Consider the following 16,817-nt stretch of genomic DNA (forward strand, 5'->3'; position numbering starts at 1 on the left):
TTGCCTTGTCCCAGGCAGTGGGAGACCGAGTGGGAAGCATGTGGGTGTTTTTAAAGTGGAAGCTGTTCAGGTTGAAAATAGCAAATCTTAAAAAATAAAATCAAGAATTTTAAACCTGGATGTCATACTCAAAAGAGATTGTGCAGGGGAAGTAAAACATACTGACACAAAATACAAATGGCCAATAAACACCTGAAAAAGCTTAATTGGGCAAGAAATGAAGACACCACGCTGTGGGCCAGCCCAGCCCTGCAGCTGTCCCCACATGCTTTCCTGGAGGAAGGGTTAGCCATTCATGGATGTGAAGGGGGGGCCAATGACAGTAGTAGATCTCCCTGTGCCTCAACTTTCTCATATCTGCAATGAGAACAGCTTCTACCTCTCATAAGGGTGCAGTGGGGACATCCTAAGCTGGAAGCAGGCCAACTGCCAGGGACATAGCAGGCTCAGAGCTCACAGATCTGCGATACAGATACAGCTCAATGCAGAGTAAGAGCCTGAAATAAATGCCAGCTCATGCCCTCTGACACTGACAGATGGCAGGCCAAAGGCTCAGAGCTCTTCCCCCAATAAGATCCACCATTCTGGGACAGTGATGTCACCTCTCTGATGTTCAGTTTTCTCATCTGCAGAATGGAACAAATAATTCTGGCTCCCATAGCTACTGAGCACTCACTCCATGTCAGGCACCGTGCATGAAAAAGCCAAACATTTGGCTTTTTCAAGTAAACCTAAACATTTACTGAGCCCCTACATACAGTGGGCACTGCTGTAGCACTGAGCATCAGCTGGAAGCGAATCAGACCCAAAACCCTGCACTTAAGGAGCTTGTATTTTAGGGGCACAGGCAGTAAACAAGATAGGCAATTATAACATCATGTGGCAGATGGCATTAAGTTCTACATAGCAAAAATGCAGGAGGGGGAGGTAGGAGAGGGTAAAGGGGGAATAAATGGTGTTGGAAGGGACTTGACTCAGAATGGTGAACACACAATACAATATACAGATGATGTATTGTGGAATTATATACCTGAAACTTATATAATTTTATTAACCAATGCCATCCCAATAAATTCAATTTTAAAAGATTTTCAAAGAAAAATGCAAGAGGAGTGCAGGGAAAGGGAGGCTATGACGTTATTCAGAAAAGCCAGGAGCAGCCTCATGGAGGACATGGGATCGGGCAAGATCTGAAAGTGGTGAAGCAGAGGATTTATGGAGATTTTGGGAAGAGTGTTCCAGGCAAAGGGAGCAGCAAGTGCAAAGGGTCTGGGGCAGCTTGTTGGCTCTGGAGCAGGCCTGGTGTTTTGGAGGTACAGCAAGGAGGGAGGCAGGTTGCCTGAGTGAAAGAAAAGAGTGGTGGAAATGAAGCCAGTAATGAAGACCAGACTGTGCCAGGCCTTGGGGACCATGGTGAGGAGTGTGGCTTCTGTTCTGCAGGAGAGGGGAACCATGAGAGGGTCCTGAGCCCAGGGCTCTGCAGAAACTAAAGCACCCAGAGTGTATCCAATGCACATTCAGAGCTCAAGCAGCTGCAGCTTGGGGTGGCCCTGACAAAAGCCTCTACTCTGAAGGCTTTAATTTTTGCTCTCTGGCCTTCTCCAAGACTGCATCCTCAAGCTCAGGCCAGTCCAGCCAGGTGGGCAGAGGTGGTCCCCCACAGGAGCCAGGAGGCTAATCCCACTACTGACTTTGCAGCACTGATAACAGGCAGCATAGACCTGCTCCCTGAGGCCACTGAGAAAGCAGTTTCCACTCCTACCTGGCCATGTAATAGAGCTGTGTCCCATGCTCCAGGACAGAAGACCAATTAGGAAACCAGATCTGGGGTCTTTGAGGTCCCCACTGCCCCCAAGGCTTCCATTTCAGCAACCAGGCAGAAAGATGTGAGGTCTGGAACACCTGTCAGGTGGTGTAGAGAGGGAGCAGGTAGCGGGGCACCAAGGATGCAGCAGGAGCAGGAGGCCTGCATCTCAGGCCCTCTTTTGCTACAGCAGATAACCTACCCTCTCTGGGCCTCAAGTGTGCAAGGGCAGGCTGGACTGGAATGACGAATTTCCAAGGCTCTGGTATCGCAAATGCTGACATCTCCTCCTTCACAGAGCTCCCTTTCCATATGCCTGCTTCTGCTGAGACCTCTTGCTCAGAGGCACACACAGAGGCTCACATTCCTTCTCTCCCATCCTGGGTGCTCTCAGCAGCCTCCCCAGGTGGGGCTTCAGTCCCACTTTGCAGACAACAAATTGAGACCCAAGAGGAGAAGTAACTCAGCCACAGTCACACCACAGGTCTCGCAAGCCCTCACAGACTGCCCTGAAGTCTCCTTCCAAACACTGAGATCCTCAAGGGCAAGGGCAGGGCCAGGCCTCCACTTATTTAACACTGGTTCATTAAGCACCTTCTGTATGTCAGACACTGCACTGGGGCCAGGGTCTCTACCATATGAGCTCCCCACCAGCCACACCCCATGCCACACAACAGGGTCCACTGAGGTCTCTGTGGCCAGAGAAAGCAGCCCAGACACTGACCCACCAAACACTTTGTGAGCACCAACTACAGGCCAGGCCTTCACTAGGTCCCAGGGATATGCAACCTGGGAGCTGAGTTGGCAAGCAGACCCCAGGCCTATGTGGAACCAGCCCCACAGGAAGGGGTGGGAGGAGAGGATGTCATGCCATCGTGATAGCCCATGGGTAGCCTGGCACACAGATGTACCTGGCATGGTGTCTATGCAATGAGAAAATACATGGCTCTGTCCCTGGGAGAGTGCCTGGACTCTGGGACTGAGGGGCATGGGTTCAAGTCCTTCCCAATGCCTCAAACCTCCTGTCTGTATAATGAAGCTGATGCTACCCTCTATACTAGTAGACCATTAGGAAATTACATCAGCTGGCAGAGGGTTGAGCCCTCAGCCAGTGACTAGCCAAGGTACCAGTCCTGACTGTATCACCAGCTCCTTTAGAAAACCTGCTGCCTTGGCCCAGCTACCCTACCCCACCCCAAGACTCCTCTGAAATCTCTAGGCTCCCTGCCTGGCCCATCACCCAGTATCTAGCCATCTTTTTTTCATCCTCAGTCTTAGCTGTCTGTCCATAATGCTGCCAATTCCCCAGTGCAGCAGTCTCATGGGACTAAGCCCACACCCACTATAGCCTCCCAGGGACTGACCCAATCCCACTCCTCCTGCTGCCCACAAACTTCCTCCCTCCCAGACCCTCCTCCATGCAAGCCCATGGCAGGGCTCCAGGAGTGGCCCCAGTAGAGAGGCAGGCGTACCCATGTGTCACAGCAAAGCCCTGTCAGGGACACAGCAGCGGATGTCAGCTGCACCAGAGGCTTGGCCCAGCCCAGCACTGGGCCTGGGAGCAGCAGGACTGAGGGCAGATATCAGGTGGCCTGAGAGGAGGTACCTTCAGTTTGGGACCAGGCAAGGACCACAGAGTTTGCCAGGAGTGACAACACAGTTGCTTTCACCTGAGATGTAAGCCAAGGCCTCCAGGTGCCAGTTAGTACTGCCAGCTATGGCCCAGGACACCGGAGGCCTGGCCAGGCCAGAGGAAACTGCCCACAGGCAGACCAGGTCCCAGTGCTGCAGGATGCTGCTTTCCCCGTTACTCTCATAACTATTGTCATTGCTGTCATTATTTCTCTGCCACAGAACCAGTTGTAGTACCTTGTCCTGCTTTGGGAGGATTTGAGGAAAGGGATACAATGACCCTGGGACAGGAGGCCTGGCAGCAGATAGCTATGAGGAAGCTTCTGCTCAAACAAACCCCTGGCTTGCTGTGTGGCTTTCAGCAAGGCCCTGCCCCTCTCTGGGCAGCTGTTCCTCCCAGCAGAGCACAGCTCCCCGAATATCCCTCCACCAGGCACTCATCTGGAAGGGTACCCTCTGAGCAGCCTGGAAGCCCTATGGGAATCCAACCTGGCAATTGGGCATGGGGTGGGGTCCAGGGAAAGGCTGACAAACTCAGGCTCTGTCCCCTTCCCAAGACAAGGGTCATTCCCTTCAGGCTGGGGAGGGGGTTCTGCTGTGCCCTCACCTGGAGAGGAGGATAAGGAGTTGGTTGGGGATTTAGGGCCTGTGTCTCTGCCAAGTCTGTGTTAACAGCCTGCATGAAGGGTGCCCACTGTGCATACTCAGGAGTGCACCAGTGGGAAAGTTTCCATTATCCAGCACAATGAAAACCCCCTTCTTGTCCCTAGGTATGCTTAAGTGAGGCCTTACCCTTCTGCACCCTGCTCTTTCCCAGGGGTCTTGGCTCTACCTGATGGGAGCCTTTACAAGGTACCTCTCTTGGAGCTGCCAACCTCTGATCCCTTGGTTGAAAGGAAGGGGTCACCAGAAAACTGTGGGTAGACTTTGCAGAGGAGTCTCTTAGGACCCAGGAAGGGGACTGTAGGCGGGGTTTATTCTATCATAAGCCTTCCATGGCAGTACCCGGGACTGGGATCTCCTACCTGACCCTCTGTGGCCACATGGTAGCAGTCTAGAGTCTGGAGAAACGTAGCACAAGGGGAAGCTGGGGTTGGGGCAGGGCAGTAGTGGGGTGGGGGTAAGCCAGAAGGCTAGTGCCTTCTGGCCTCACACCTCCAAGGCAGTGGCTGTTGATTTCAGCCACCCAAGAGGGCCTCTGTGCTTCAGAGAGACAGAGCCTGCAAACCAGGTTTTCAGGGTGTGGATCTGGATGGAAGGGGTTCCCCAGCACTTTATTCCAGGGCTCCAGCCTGAACACAGGAAGCAAATAAGAAAGTAGAAATAGTCACAGATAGCACTCCAGGATGGTCATGCCCCCTAGAAAATGGGGAGCGGGTAGCCCCAGGTCCCAGCAAGTCCAGGCTGTGGAAAGGCAGAAGAACCTCCTGGAACTGAAGCCCACCTCCAAAGAAACACTTTGCTATGACCTCCCATTCTGAGCACAGGTTTTAAAGTATTCCATGAGGTGTGCGCATTCCATCTGAACAAGCAGCAGACACCCCCTCGGGCCTCAGTTCCGTTCTGAAGTCTCCCCAGGAGCTCCCCACCCCAGTTGCCTTCCAATGAGCCCTCCTCCCCACCCTCTTCGCCCCTGCCTCCCCAGACATCCAGAGCCAAGAAGCAAACCTCACAGGGAACCCCTGCTCTGACGCCTCCGGGGATACTCAGCTGTGGGACCATGCCCTCCACTGTCAAGGCCCTTTACTAAAAGCAAAAAGCTTCGGTCGGAGTCATTTGCTTGCTCACCGGAGGAGAACACCATTTCCAAAATATTTTTACTCCATTAGAGCACAGAAAGTGAAAAAAAGAAGTGGACTCCAAGGACCCTCAGCTCTTGGTCTGAGGCATTTTCGGGACTACTCATGGACATCGCCCCCCCTCCGCCCCACCGTGATTGCCGGGGTCTCCGGGAAGGTCATACATAGGGCTGATGCTGAGCACGAAAGTTCCTCCCGAACCCCCTTGTACAAGTCGACCAAAGGAAACCGAGAGCGCCTCAAAGTTTCCCGAAGCGCCCCCAGAACGAAGGTTAGAAAGGATCAAAGTTCCTGGTGGCGTAATAGCAGGAGACATGGCAAGGAAAGACAAGCTTGCAGTCATCATTTCCTCCAAAGGCTCACCAATGGAGGGGGGAAGAGAGAAAAGAAAAAAAAAAAAAAAACAGAAAACAACAAGAGGAAAAACCCTCCCAAACCCACTTTCCCAGTTGTTGCACTACCTCGTGCTCACTCTGAGCCCAGAGGGGGCCTGCGGGGAGGGGAAACCGGGCCCTGGAGAGAACCAGGGGACCCCGCACATACCTCGGCCAGTGCCCGGGGCGCGGCGCACTCTGCGTCCTCCGAGCTCTGAGCGGCCCTTCCTAGCCCCAGCCGCCACCGCACTGGTTGCATTGCCGCCGCCACCTTAGGGCAGCACCCGGGGGCGCTCCATGCGGAGGGGCGCATCAGTTCCGACCGCCAATAGCTTCGGTCTAGCCATGGGTTGGGATCACGCCCATGGATGACGCCCCCGGGCACCCGGCGCTGGCTCCAGGCTGGACCGCTGTAGTCTTCTGCTTGGTGGGGCTATGAGCGCGAGCGACGCACCCCCTCCCCCGCGGACTGTTATCTGATCTCAGGCAGGCCCCGCGCGCTCCCCACGCTCCTGCGCCCCGCGCCTCCCCACAGGCTCCAGCCGCACCAGCCCCTCCACCCTGACTACAGTTCCCAGGGAGGCTGTGGCAGCGGTGAGGCCAGTGGAAGGCGACAAGAGAGGGATGGAGAGCAAGGAAGGAAGGAAGGAAGGAAGCAAGCGGGCGGGAGGCTGAGGCTCTGCGCACACCCAGCTCCGTGCCCTGCTGCTACCAAAATCCAGCTCTGCAACTCCTCTAACTCTCAAAGGAGAGCACGCCCACAGCTTGCGGAACCGCCGCTGCCCCCACCCACCTGGGTCCTGGCCTAGCTAAGCGCCTCTCCAGCCCCGGAATGTGCCCCCCCCCCCCCCCCCCCCCGCACACCACCAGCCACTTGCCCACTGGGATGCGCGCGGGCACTGGTGCGCGCACACACATAGTCATGTCCTCCAGGGACACAGGCACAAGCAGGTGCATAGAGAGTGTGCACACACAGGCAATGGGATCTTGCACATATCTGTGCAACACTGCCGGTAGAGAATTTCATCTACACATATAAAATGCATGCCCTGACATATGTGATGTTTGTAAGTGCACAGGGGCATACACACTCACATGTGCACATTCAGGGAAGTTCTGCACGTGTGCACATGTGCACCCAGATCCTGGTTTGTACATTCCCATAGAATCCTTTCCTCTTGCACACCAGGCATGCACATTCATACACACTTCATCTCCCCCCCCCCCCCCCCCCCCGCCCCCGGCTTTAGTAGCATCTCTCCCCACCCATCTTGAACTTTGTTTGGCTTCTCTCCAATCCTCTCCAGGCTCCTCCCTCTGGCCTCCCTTTCTGCAGACCTGACCCCCATGTTACCCCTTCTCTCCACAACCCTGCCTCTGGAGGCTCAGGCTTTTCCCCAGCCTGTCCCCAGGAGTCCTGCCCTCCCAGCTTCCTGGGGCCTGTTGTCTGGGTCTTAGATCTCTAAGCCTCTTGCCAGCCCAGGACTTTCATACTGGCAGACAGACTTAACCAGCTGGTCTTTGGCCTAGGAAGACCCCACTTTATCACTAGTCTGACCCCTAGCTCAGCCTTGGAGCCACAGAACTGGGTTAAGGATGCTGGTTGGTGCCCAGAGCACAAGTCAGAAATGACTCCCAGGCCCCCTCAGCCTCCAGCTTCCCCTTTAATGTGAAATATAATTATGTGTCTGCACAGCAGGGAGACTGGCTGCAGGATTCTAACTGAAGAGGATGGCTCTCTGGCCAACACCCAGATTGCTGGCCGCTCAGACAGTGCAGTCTGCAGGCCCTACCTGCCCCAGGCTCCAGTCTACAATCCTGCCCAGGCTCCTGGCCCTAGGAAGGTGGAAAGTGCCACCTGGTCTAGGCCACCCAGAGAGTTCACCAACCTCATGCTGTCTGGGATTTAAATCCCACCACCTCCACTGATCAGCTGTAGAAGCAGATCACTTCAGCTCTCCAGGCCACACTCCCATCATCAAGTGGGGTAGTGAGATTTCCTAGCGCCTGGAGCTGCAGTGAGGATTCATGATGCAGTCTACTTGAAGGACCTAGCACAGTTCTGAGTAACAGGGCACTCCCTACACACAAGGCTCTGTGCTCAGGGCCTTGCTAGGGTTATTGTATTAACTCTGTAACCCTCTGGAGTCACTGGCCTTATTTTACGGGTAAAGGAGCTGAGGCACACAGAGGGATGGTCACTTGCCTGTCACAGAACTGTTGAAGGTAGAGCTGGGCCTCAAAGCCAGGTCTGACCCCAGGACCAGAGCTCTGTCCTTTGCCAGGAATGACTGCCTATGGCTGAGAGAGGGACATCCCAGGAGATTCCAGCTAAACACCCCCACAATGCCTGGTGACTGGCACATAGTGTCCTGGTTTTTTTCTTCCTCTTCCTTGGAGACCAACCTCTCAGTGGACCAAAAGCTCTCAGGAAACTTTTCTTTCTTCTCCATCGAAGTGACAAAGGAGGAAAGTGACTCAGATGCCCACCTTTTCCCCAGAGGAGCCAGCAGATTCCCCTCGGCTGGGAGACTGTGTCTTGGCTGGGAAAAGGACAGAAACATCTGGGATACCTCTGTGCCTAGGATTCTAACAGCTCTTAGGACAAGGGGATTAGCCTAGGGTACTCTCAACCCTAATACTCACACACACACAGAGTGCTCACCCTGCTGCTTACTAAGGAGCCAATGGAAGGCAACCCACGTCTTGTTCCTGGGCCCAGAGACTTCCCCAAAGCCATTATCCAATGCCTTTCACAGAGACAGCAAGTGTCTCTCTCACCCAAGGTCACTGAGCCAAGAATGTCCCTGCTGAGGTGCAGGCCTGACTCCCCAAGCTACTGCCCTTTAGGCTCTGCTTCCCACACTCCTAACCCATCTCCTGTGTCAGAATTTAATCCTCAACCATAATTATATCATACAAGCAGCTGTTACAGGCCGAGGATGCATGGTCCTTCTCCAAGCCATGTGGGGTGCCCATGCTACAGATGCAAAGACCGAGGAGCAGAGGAGCAGGAGTGTACACAGATGTCTTGCTAACCAGCTCACATGCCTGCCCCATGGCTTCCCGCCTGTGACCAAAGGGGCTCAGAGCCCTCCCAAAGCAAGGCCCACTGCCAGGCAGAGCATTGCTAATTCCTGTTGTGTCGAGGGGGATGTCTGCAACCAGGGCCAGGGGGAGGGACCCCAAACGTGTCCCTTGCTGAGGTCCCACTCTGTAAAATGGGGTTGCAACAACAAGAATAATAATGTCCCTCTCATGACATCTGTGCAGCTGATGAGATGAAAGGGAATTTGGTGTCCCACACACAATAGGAGTTCTAGCAACAAGCACACCTTTCCAATCCTCTCTGATTCTGCCTAGTGCCTGGTTTCCCCTTAATCTGAAATTTTCTTTCTACCCCTCCAGGGTAGAGTCCAGTCTCCCTCCCAGCCCTGAGCCTGGCATATAGCAGCCATTTGAAACACATCTGCTGACCTGGCATCCCCAGAGCCACAGGCTGAAAGTCCAAAGAGTCCCTTATCCCATTTGGAGCCATTTCTTTTGAGGAAACCAAGGCCTAGGCAGGGAAGATTGCTTCCAAAGCCACAGAGCCATCAGTGCATGAGAGGGGTTGGCTGGGGGAGCAGCCTGCTGGCTGGGGTTTGCTGGTCTGAGTAGGCAGCAGGCTCAGTCTGCTGGCTTTTATAATATTCATGTCTTAATATGACAATGACAATGCATTTGTTTCAGTCATAAATTAATCATTGATTGAGATGTGAAAACCAGACAATCCCTCACTGGTGACTCTTTGTCTGACACCACAGCCATCTTCAACAGTGGCCCCAGAACCCTGCCAGCATCCAGTGCCTCAAGGGCTACCTCCTCCCAGGAGCCCACCAGGTTTCTCCTACCCCCAACCCCCTGCCCTAAAATTCGGCCCATCCCCAACTCCTGTGTCAGGAGACCCTTGAAATATAAAGTAGGCTAATGTCATTGCCCAGTTCAAACTCTTCTAGGACAGATGTGAGAGTCAAAGTCCCTGAGGCCCAGGACCTATCTGCCCTTGTTTCACTCAGCCCCCTTGGCCTTCCTGCTCCAAACATGCTGGCCAGTTATTCAGGCCCTCAGATGTCATTAGCTTAATTCTGTCACTGGACTATCTCCAAATTACTCTTCCTTCAGGGACAGCTCAAGCAGCACCTCATGAAAAAGCCCACCCAGGGTCTCCAATGGCCCATTTTATTCTTTCCCATACTGAGGCACCTCATTTCCTGTTGGTCTCTTCCAAGGCATGTCAGGTCTGTAAGGCAGGAATAAATCTGTCCAGCATGCTCACAGCCCAGGGCCCTGCACACAGCGGGCCTGCCATGAATATCTACAGAGCGAGAACAGAGAGACACAGGATGGGGAGACCCAGGAGAGACAGGAGATCACAGGCCTGCTCTCAGCAGAGCCTTGCCTCCTCCTCCAGGACTCACCCTGCCTCTTACCTCCACCCCCAACCGCAGTCAGAGAGAACTGTGCCTGGCTGGTCCAGAGTGAATTTCTGGTGGGGCGCACAAAGCCCATGGTCAGGAATCACAAGGTACAGGGTAGCACTCCACCAGCGCCAAAGGGAAAGGAGGTTCCCCTGATAACTTAGGCAGTGAATGGCAGAGCAGAAAAAAACCCAGGCTCAGGAGTCTGGCCCTTAGCCCAGTCCCTTCTCTCAATGCCATTTTCCCCAAGAATAAAAACAGGGATGGTAACAATGGATGCCAACTGTACATTTGGCAAGTTAATACCCACTGCACGAACACCTCATAGAGGATGATGTTGTGACTGCTCCAGCTGACAGGTATAAAAATGCCACCCCAGTTGGTAGCTGAAGAAATGACACCCAGATGGGCCTGAGCTGTTGTGATGAAAGGATTGCCTGGGAGTATGTGAGCTGCCCAACCTCAGTGAGTCTTTTCCAGGGGTGCTGTGGAAGGAGTAAAGGTGCAGAGGTCAAGAAAGTGACTGTCTTGCTCATTTGAGGCCACATGCCCCTTCCTGTCCCCAGGTACCCACAGACCTAGGGCTGACCCTGTGGCATTGATCTGAGGAGAGCAGAACTTCAGGAATGGCTGTCAGCCTTGGAAACAGGACATGGAGCCCCGCCCACCCCATAGGAAGTAGGCATTGATCCACTCAGCCTAGAGCTGGCCGACTGACTTATTTCCCTCACGAACAGGCTCTGACAGTCACCCCACTGACTTTGCCCCTCCTCCCTGCCACCCCTGGAGCTTCAGCTGTCAGGAGGATGGGCTACTGGAAGCCAGAGGGACAGCAATGGGGCTGACAGCCAGCCGAGGCTTTAGGCTCTGGATGATCTGGCCTCTCCTGGGTATCAGTAATTTTCTGTTCTGGCTCTACAACTTTGTAGGAATCAGTGGTCTATGTCCTCCCATTGCTTAGGCCCTTCTTTTGGGAACCTTGCTCTCTGGACACTCACCACCTATACTCAATATTCTCTACCACTGGGGGACTTGGACTATTCCCAGGGCTCCAGGGTAGGCAAGTGAGCCAGGTGTGGCTGTGAACTTTACTGTGATTGGTTGAGGGATGAGCATGTGACTGAAGCCAACCAATGAGGACTGGTTCCAGACTTCCACTGAATCAGCCAGAAAAGAAGGAGCTTTATTTCTCAGGGGCTGCTGGGGCCCCCTTTGCCTCTCCTATGGTGAGCCCCCCTAAAACAAGACCCACCCAGAAGAGAGCAGGGCTGAAATGTCTATTGAGAGACACAAGACTCCAGATATGCTCCTTTGGGGCCCTTAGATCTATCCCTGGACTTTAGAGTTTTGCAACCCAAGCAATCCCTTTTCTAATGTAAGAGATTTTTGAGATGGGTTCTAATACTTCTTTCCATGTCCTCAGGTGCTGATTGTGGAAGTGGTGGGTTTAAAAAGACCAGCAAGGGCCCTGGCTGGTGTGGCTCAGTGAATTGAGTGCCAGCCTGGGAACCAAAGGGTCACTGGTTCTATTCCCAATCTAAGGCACATACTTGAGTTGTGGGCCTGGTCCCCAGTTAGGGGTAGGTGGGGGGCAAACACACATTGATGTTTCTCTCCCTCTCTTTCTCCCTCCCTTCCCCTCTCTCTAAATAAATGAAATCTATATTTAAAACAAAAGACCAGCAAAGACTCCAAAATGCCCCTCATACCTTCTCACCCTCCTCTCCAGCAGGGGATGGCGGAGCTGTGCGGAAATAAATAAGGTGGTACAGGCCAAAGGCATCCTCTCATCTCCATTTCTTCCTTCCTCTACAGGGAGAGAGTTTCCAGGAAGGCAGGCAAGGCCTGCAGGTCCCAGGTCCCAGAATGACAGGAATAAAGGGCAGTAAAGGAAGGGATGGAAGTCACTTCCTCCTCTCTCAGTGTTAAAAATAGCTTCCCTCAAGAAGGCTACCCTGCCCACAAAAATAATCCAGCCAATTACCCTGCCCCTTCACCCTGGTGGGTACTGCCTGCCTCCATGCTATGACCCCCATGTGGGGGTCCCCATGTGGGCCCACAATACTAGGAATGGGGCCTGTGCCCCCCAAATCAGTGACTAACCCCTCACCCTTTCTTCCTCACAAGGAGGCAGAGCTGAAGTCCTGGACCTCAGTCTTCTCTGAGGTGGACCTGGCTCTAAAGTAGAAAGACATGGTCCTCTCAGGCCTGCCAATGGAGAGCTAATTGTCCAGGACCCACTATCTTCCCTTCCTGTCCACCAAAAAAGAAACAGAAAGCAGAATGGGGCTTAATGCTTGATCCTGTTTATGTTAAAACTACAGACATATTTGCATTAGCAAAGGGAAGTTTGGAGATGAAACTGTTAGTAGTGTGTTCTGAGAGGGCACCTTGTACTTCCTACAGTTTGGCATGCAGGCAAATACCCACACCTGCTCTTTCAGTGCTCTGGTTCTGGGCCCACCTGCCTGCATCCAGGCCTTGTACTCACCCAGCAAGCTGCAGCTCAGCCTCCCTCCTCTACTTGGGTGGGTTGTGAGGAATGAGTAGTTTGGACCTATCACACATGGGCATATCCTATGACTTCAGGGCTTTTGCAGTTTGTACAATAAGCAATGTTTTTACATCAAGTTGTTTTGTCAGTGCAATAAACCCTGACAGCCCGAAGATGAGGTAGGTAGGCTTTCTGGTGTGCTGAGGTCCATTCCTAGGAGTCATGGCAGAAGCTCCCATTTGCAGGAGCACCCAAAGCCTGGCCATTCTCAGGGACAGGGCAGTGGGAAGGTGACTGGATTCCCAGGGCCTCAGCTCTTGCTTTTGGCAACTAAGCTTCCATTTTATCAGCTGTGGAACAGGTGTGCTGCTCCCCTATGACAGGGTCCAGCATCTAGGAGGCTGTCCGGCTGTCAGGTCTCCCAAGGTAAATGTGGGAAGGGCCCAGGACAGCCACAGATGCACAGTGGGTGCTCAGTGAAGAGGTCTCCTCCTGGAAGCCTTCCTGAATGCTCCCACTCCCACACTGTGTCCCACCCTTCTCTGGGGGCTTACAGCCTCCTGGGCTGCCCCATCATATATCTCCAGGGCCGTTGTCCCTCTCTGATTCTGCCCTTCCTCATGCTGGAGGCTCCTTGAAGGCCAAAGCAGCACCTCTACCTCCCTCCCCAAGCACATCCCACCTCCATCCCATGTCTCCCTCTACATCTGTATCACCTCCCTGCCTAAGACCTAAACCCCAACCTTTTTTTTTTTTGCAGTTCAATTTCATTTATTTTTTATTTTTTAAATTTTTAAATTTCTAATAATTTATTTAATTGTTTTTCAAGTATAATTTTCTGTCTTTTACTCCCATCCTAGCCCACCCCTCCAGTGCTCCCCACCTCCCTCCCATTTCCACCCCTCTTAGTTGTTGTCCATGTGTCCTTTATACTAGTTCCTATAAATACTTCCCCTTTTCCCCCTGAAATTCCCTCCCCTCTCTCCTCTAGTCACTGTCAGCCTGTTCTCTATTTCAGTGTCTTTGGTTATATTTTGCTTGCTTGTTTGTTTTGTTGTTTAGCTTCCTGTTAAAGGTGAAATCGTATGGTATTTGTCTTTCACTGCCTGCCTTATTTCACTCAGCATAATGTTTTCTATTTCCATCCATGCTGTTGCAAAGGATAGGAGCTCCTTCTTTCTTTTTGCTGCATAGAATTCCATTGTGTAATTGTACCATATTTTTTTGATTCATCCATTTACTGATGGGCACCTAGGTTGCTTCCAACTCTTGGCTATTGCAGATTGTGCTGCTATGAACATTGGGGTGCATAGGTTCTTTTGGATTGATGTTTCAGGGTTCTTAGTATATAATCCTAGGAATGAAATTGTTGGGTCAAAAGGCAGATTCATTTTTAGTTTTCTGAGAAAATTCCATACTGTTTTCCACAGTGCTGTACCAGTCTGCAATCCCACCAACTACTGATTAGGGTCCCCTCTTCTCCACACCCTCTCCAACACTTTTTGTTTGTTGCTTTGTTTATCATGGCCATTCTGACCAGTGTAAAGTGGTATCTCATTGTGGTTTTTAATTTGCATCTCTCTGATAGCTAGAAATATTGAATATCTTTTCATGTGTCTCTGGATCCTCTGTATATCTTTGGAGAAGTGTCTGTTCAAGTCCTTCGCCCACTTTTTAATTGAGTTGCTTGTCTTCATAGGGTGGAGTCATGTAAGTTCTTTGTATATTTTGGAGATTAACCCCTTGACTGAGGTATCATTGGCAAATATGTTTTCCCATACAGTTGGTTCTCTTTCTATTTTAATACTGTTTTCTTTAGCCATGCAAAAGCTTTTAATTTTGATGAGATCCCATTTGTTTATTCTTTCCTTTATGTCCCTTGCTCTAGGGGACATATCAGTAAAATGTTGCTGCATGAGATATCTGAGATTTTCCTGCCAATGTTCTTCTCTAGGACTTTAATGGTGTCACAGTTTATATTTAAGTCTTTTATCCGATTTGAATTTATTTTGGTGTATGGTATTAGTTGGTGGTCAAGTTTCATTTTTTTGCATGTAGCTGTCCAGTTCTCCCAACACCATTTGTTGAAGAGGCTATTTTTACTCCATTCTATGTTGCTGCCCCCTTTGTCAAATATTAATTGACTATAGACACTTGTGTTTATTTCTGGGCTCTCTATTCTGTTCATTGGGCTATGTATCTGTTCTTATGCCAGTACCAGGCTGTTTTGAGTACAGTGACCTTGTAATACAGGTTGATACCAAGTATTGTGATCCCTCCTACTTTGTTGTTCTTTCTCAAAATTGCAGCTGCTATTCAGGGTCATTTATGGTTCCATATAAATTTTTGAAGAGTTTGTTCTATGTCTGTGAAATATGTCATTGGTACTTTAATAGGTATTGCATCGAATCTGTAAATTGCTTTAGGTAGTATGGACATTTCGATGATGTTAATTCTTCCAATCCATGAACAAGGTATATGTTTCCATTTGTTTGTGTCTTCCTTGATTTTTTTCTTCAGTTAAACCCCAACCTTTTGATGACAATCTAGAGACGCTGGGTCAACTTAAAAAGGCATGTCTCTTTATCCCAGGAGTTCCATCTCTAGGAATTTATTCCACAAGCTGCTTGCACACTGGCAGCAAGATGTGTGAGTGTGCCCAAGTTTCTCACTGCAGAGCAGCAACAGCCTGTGGGGCACTCTTGGGAGTGGGAGCCCAGCAACACTAATCAGTGTAGCTGCAAGAAGATAAGGATATCAGCTTGGTGAAAATAGGCATCTGGTCAGTCTGGCTACATGAGAACACTTAACAGGTGCTCAATAAATACTTGTTGAATGAGTCTAATGGGAAAAGTTCTCTAAGACATAGTGAAAAAAACACAAGGCTGAAGAGAGGGTACTGGATGCCATCAGGTTTTTTTTAAAGTGAGACATGCGTATGCACATACACATGTGTGTTTAGTAGAATATTCTGGAAAAAGGTAACAGAAACTGGCTACCTGGAGAGCTGGGCTCCGTAAGTCTTTTGTATCTTTATACCATGTCCAAGAATTCCATGTGTCCACAGCATTAATTAATTTTTTAAATAACCAAAAGCTAATGGAAGGGGAGACTGGGAGTCTGGTCCAAAAAGCCCCAGCCTCCATTGCCGTCCTGAATGCACCCCTTTGCTCTTTTCCAAGCCTGGTTCCTTCCTGCTCCCAACTCCCCTCAGAGCTGTCGGACCTCATCCTGTTTGTGGTGATTAATAAACACCCTGTTAGGACCTGAATATCACAGAAGCTCCTGTGGGACAACCTAGCTAAACCACAGCCCAGGAGGACTTGCTGGCAGGAGGGACCTGAGTGGCTCCCCCAGTGGGGCTCTAGAGTGCCCACTGCCATGCCTTTGCCCACCCATTCCATTGGTCGAGTGCCCTTTCTGCCTGCATCTCTGCCTAGTTAAACCATCACCACAGCTTGGGTGCTGGTCTAGATTAAGGAATTTGGTCCTAGAGCTGGAGTAAACTTCCCCCCAGGCTGGCCCAGCAACAGCACAGGGGCAATTAGTATCAACTCCACTGACCTGGTCCCGGCCAGTGTGGCTTAGTGGGTTAGAGCATTGTCCAGTAAACTGACAGGTCACAGGTTCATTTCTCAGTCAGGGCATATGTCTAGGTTGCAGGTTCCGTCCCCAGTAGGGGCGCATGTACAATCGATGTTTCTCTCTGACATCAGTGTTTCCCCGCCTCTCTCTCCCCTTCCCTTTTCCCTCCCTAAAAATCAATAACAGTGTCTGTGAATGAGGATTAAAAGAAACTTTTAGTAGATAAATAAAATTAAACTCACTTACCTGACTAGGGAAGGGAAAGATAAATATAGAATCAGTTGTAAATCCTGGGAGCCCAGGCCAGCCCAAGGGAATGTCCCTCTGTGAAAAAAGAGGATTCAGCAATGACCCTTTAAATGAGCCAAACATCTATTAAACTCCACTTGTGTGCCAGGCATTCTAGTACGGGTGAGTAACAGCACAGGATGTGGGATCAGAAAGACTTCTTGGGTTCAAATCTTGGCACCAGCACTCACAAGCTGTGCAGCCTTGGGCAAGTTACTTACTCTCACTATGCCTCAGTTTATTATCCTGCACAATAGGCACCACTCCAGTGCCTGCCTTGCAGAGCTGTGGTGAGGATCACAGGAGGGAAAAGCATTCACCCACTGTCTGGCACAATGCAAGCCCTCCCCAAGACCAGAGATCATCTTTTGTCAACGATAG

General features: G+C 51.2%; 1 protein-coding gene across 1 annotated transcript in view; it reads right to left on the reverse strand.

The window, feature by feature from the left end:
• Nucleotides 1–5,879, reverse strand: part of LOC119062276 (ATP-sensitive inward rectifier potassium channel 12) — a 48,020-nt gene extending 42,141 nt beyond the window's left edge. The window contains exon 1 of the mRNA XM_037163219.2: nucleotides 5,779–5,879. The gene's annotated coding sequence lies outside the window, so the exon portion shown is untranslated. The remainder of the gene's footprint in view (nucleotides 1–5,778) is intronic.
• Nucleotides 5,880–16,817: the final 10,938 nt, after the last annotated feature.

Source organism: Artibeus jamaicensis, unplaced genomic scaffold (assembly GCF_021234435.1).
Source record: "Artibeus jamaicensis isolate MK-2021 breed Jamaican fruit bat unplaced genomic scaffold, CSHL_Jam_final contig_419, whole genome shotgun sequence".
Classification (NCBI taxonomy): domain Eukaryota; kingdom Metazoa; phylum Chordata; class Mammalia; order Chiroptera; family Phyllostomidae; genus Artibeus; species Artibeus jamaicensis.